At 38.9% G+C, this 4,473-nt stretch overlaps 1 pseudogene; it reads left to right on the top strand.

The window, feature by feature from the left end:
• The first annotated feature begins 470 nt into the window (after window positions 1-470).
• LOC102907121 (coiled-coil domain-containing protein 73 pseudogene) lies at window positions 471-4,248 on the top strand (annotated as a pseudogene).
• Window positions 4,249-4,473: the final 225 nt, after the last annotated feature.

Below are 4,473 nucleotides of genomic sequence, written 5' to 3'. Positions count from 1 at the left end.
TAACACTTGCTGCTAGAACATGAAACTAAATGTGATTCAACTTCGTTTAAGATTGGCAATTGATCCCTAGCTTTCCTTTCAAGAAAAACACTCTGCTTCTGAGAAAAGGGCACTCTTGACTCTATTGTGTTTCCTATAGTGCCAGACCAGTGAGCTGGATCAGAACAAAAGAACTGTGCTTCCAACACAAACGAGGCACACCTAGTTCAACGCATTATTGGAATCTAAGTAAAAAAGGAACACCTGTTCAGTCCAATACACTGTACTTGCTGGGAACAGATGCGAGTGCTATTTGCACTGTCTATGACCAGAACAGCACAAGAGTGGCTGCTCTTGCCCTGAATTAACACTTGCTGCTAGAACGTGAAACTGAATGTGACTCAACTCCATTTAAGAATGGCAATTCAGGAAGCAGAAGGAGTCACTGCCAGCCGCCTGCCAGGACAAGCAGCATGTAAAGGTGCCGAAAATAAAATAAATATTAACATGGAGGATAGTTTCAACACCAGATCATCATCATCTACCTTCGTTCTTCAGAGTTCTTCAGAGACAATGGCTTCTATCCAGCTCCTGTATTTCAGAACAAGTTTACTTGAAGCACTAGAAGAGCTGCGTATGAGAAGGGAAGCAGAGACTCAATATGAAGAGCAGATTGCTAAAATTATTACGGAGACACAAGAACTGAAATGGCAAAAGGAGACTCTTCGGAATCAAAAGGAGGCATTAATAAAGGAACATAAAGAAGCAATGGGAATTTTTAAGAATCAGCTACAAATGAAGATGTATGCCTTGGAAGAAGAAAAGGGAAAATACAAACTTGCTTCAGAAATCAAAGAAAAAGAAACTGAAGGATTGAAGGAAACATTAAAAACATTGCAGGTTTCTCAGTATTCTTTACAGAAGAAAGTAAGTGAAATGGAACAAAAGGCCCATTTACACCATCTAGCTAAAGAAGATTACCACAAGCAACTGAATGAAATAGAAAAATACTATGTTACAATAACAAATCAGTTTGGAGTGGTGAAAGAGAATCATGTCAAGTTAGAACAAAATGTACAAGAAGCAATACAGTTAAACAAAAGACTTTCCACCTTAAATGAAAAACAAGAATCTGAAATAGACAGTTTAAAGAAGGAACTAAAAAAAGTAGCTTCGGAGTTGACTAAGTCCAAGGTCACATGCCAGCATAAGATGGAAGAAGAAAGTATCGATCTGATAATTAAAGAACAAAAATATGAAGAGCTTCAAGAAAGACTCGACATGGAATTGGAATTAAATAAGAAAATTAATGAAGAGATTACCCATATTCAAGAAGAAAAACAGGATATCATCATTTCTTTTCAACATATGCAGCAATTACTTCAGCAACAAACTCAAGCTAATACTGAAATCAATGCAGAATTGAAGGTGCTAAAAGAAAATAATCAGGTTGAAGAACTTAGTGGAGAAATGAATGATGCTAAAAGTGAGTTGTCATTACTTAAGGAAACTCATGTTAAATTGCAAGAACATTACAAGAAATTATATGATCAGAAAAAAAATGAAGAATGCAAGAAGTTTCAGAATATTTCAGAACTAAATAATGAAAATAGTGACAAACTACCCAATAAAAAATCAGAAGACACCAGCACACAAAAATACAATACTGGTCAAGAAATATGGGGAAAAATACAAAGAGTTTTTGTTCAGATCCTGATTACTACAGAGAAAAGAAAAAAATGGAAGACCTACCTGTAGAAGAAATTGCAGAAGATTTACAGCCTTTTGAAATTAGTGCCAAAAGCAAAACTGCTACTGTGGTATCTCAAGATGGACACCAAAGTGGAATGTCCCCAAGCAAAGCCCTTTGCCTAGATAAAGATGTAACCGATCAGGAACAAACCTTGGCTGTTACTGACTATAGAAAATCAGTTACTGTAGAAGTAAAAGACAAGGTGTACTTGGAGAAACACAATGGATGTTCCGAAGTTAAATCCCTGAACAATTTCTTTTTAGTGGTAGATGAATCACTAGAAACAGAGAAGATATGCCTAGAAGGAATTGATGGACTAGGCCTTCTCCATAGTGGTGTAGATGTACCTCTGGAGACTCAAAGTAACAAAGCACCCCTTAATGGCATTTCAAATGAGATGGCCCACAAAAGAAACTGGAACACAGATGTTTCTGAAAGCAAGCCATTCAAACAGCAATTCAAATTGCTTCCAGATCTGGAAAATGCTACAGAGAAGGAAATTACAAATCATGACCAAACCAAAGCAGGATTAGATTCATTTCTAGATATAAAACTAAATCTTGATGAGCGTAAGAAACATGGCTCACAGGATTCAAATAATGTTATGTTAGATGATAAGTACCGAAAAATAAAGCAAAGCTTATGTGAAGAGAGTGAGTGCAGCATAGTACCCTTTTCATGTTATCAGCAAGCTCGTAAGGCTGCCCAGAAGCCTGAAGCAACTATCGCCTATGCTATGGGGATCGGCCCGCCCTGTCCATCTGCTGTCTCTGCCGACACTTTAAAAGGACTTAAGAATTCAGAAAACAGTACTAATACTATGTCAACACTGGTGAAGTCTGCCTCAAGTCCTGCAGAAAGAACTATAAGGAAAACTATGAATAACATACAAAACAGTCCATTTAAGAACCATTTGGGATCTTCAGAAAGCAGTGTGACCATCTCAAACTTGCAGGTCAACCAAGGGGACAATCATGCTTCACAAGCCAAAGATTTCAAATCTGTAGTTGCCATGACAACTTCCACAGAAAAACAGCTTTCCAGTGAGAATCAGATAACTGAAACTACAAAAAGTGGTCTCTTTTCCTTGGAGGATGTTAAGGAAAGACAGTGCATGTTGCTAAATAATAGAGAGAAAGCAGAGGCATTACATGACATCCTGTCAGAAGGAACAGTCAGTGAAGGTCAGTTGGAAGAATCGCATTTGTCTCATCTAACACCATCTGCAGATTCAGTAAACACAAGTGCCAGGTCGGGTTTTGATCTTCCCACTCCAGATAAAAAACTCAAGAAAAGTCCAGGATATATGAAGTTTGTAGCCCCCAGTCCTTGGTCAAAAATAAATCAAATTAAAACAGTGGGTACTTCACCTTCCAGCTTTCCTTTGTTGCTGAAGGAGAGACCAGTAGGTCCAGAAAGCAAAGTGATTACTCAAGTGACTTTTTGTGAAAATGTTGGTCTGGATGACACCAGAAAAAATATTGAGCCAGATACTACCAGCATTAGCAGAGCTGCTGACACTGTGAGTAACCGGAGTATCCACCCAAGCCCCAAGGGCCAGCCCCGTAAAGAGAGGAATGCAACTGCAAAGACCTTTTATGATTCTTCTGTTCCCACAGAACATGTGAAAGCAGAGCCTCGGATTTCAACTGTGCAACAAAGCCATTCCCAGGCAAAGGAGGTTACAGACACTCTTGATCTACTTGCCTTTTCTCCTGGAAACACTGACTGGCAGAGCCTTATGATAGACCGACTAACTGAAATTGAAAAGTTACTAAGCTTAGAAAATGACAACCAGCCCAAAAAAAGAAAAGCAGAAGAGATGCTGGAAAAAATAAGTGACTAAATGTTGATCAATGCGTTCAGCAGTCAAACTGGTGTGCTTGGGTGAAAGACTGTTCATGTACGTTTCACAGCTAGCTTCTCCTAGTGTTATGAAGACCCCATCGTGTATCTGCAGAGCTTGCTGTTAGCATCCAGGCCCCTTAACTTTTATCTCCCTTATATATTTCCTTCAAAGTACTGTTTGTTAGTACCTTTCTTTACAGAAAAATATTATGATTAAGACAAACTGGCCATTTTTGAACATTACTTTATGGTGATATTTTATTTGTATTCAAATGTTATTTGTATGTTAATAAATAAAGTTACCCTGGAGTCAGAGCTATTAGCAAGCCATAGGAAAGCAGGGCAGTGGTGGCGTACACTTGTAATCCCAGCACTTGGTAGGCAGAGCTAGGTAACTCTCTGTGTGTTCAGGGATACAGCCAGTATTGGATACACATGCCTTTAATGTCAATACCAATCAATAGAAAACCTGGAAGTCTATACAGACAGGCCATGACGAGGCGGTCATGTGGTTGGGTTTACAACCAATGAGAAGGCAGAACAGAAACACTATAAAAAGACAGACACACAGGAATTAGCTCTGGTTCAGAGAGGTAGGACCACCGCAGGAGGAAGGGTAAGGTTTTAGCTCTTAGCTCTGACCTCTTGGCTTTCTTCTTTGAAAAAAAAAAAAAGAATGGCAATTCATCCCTAGCTTGCCTTACAAGAAAAACACTCTGCTTTTGAGAAACTGGCACTTTTGTACTCTATTGTGTTTCCTGTAGGGCTAGAACAGTGAGCTGGATCACAACAAAAGAACTGTGCTTCCTACAAAAACCGGGCATATCTAGTTCAACTCAGTATTGGTAACTAAGTAAAACAGGAGCTCCTCTTCAGTCCAATACACTGACCTT

Source organism: Peromyscus maniculatus, chromosome 14 (genome assembly GCF_049852395.1).
Source record: "Peromyscus maniculatus bairdii isolate BWxNUB_F1_BW_parent chromosome 14, HU_Pman_BW_mat_3.1, whole genome shotgun sequence".
NCBI lineage: Eukaryota > Metazoa > Chordata > Mammalia > Rodentia > Cricetidae > Peromyscus > Peromyscus maniculatus.
This window is presented reverse-complemented; position numbering and strand designations above follow the sequence as displayed.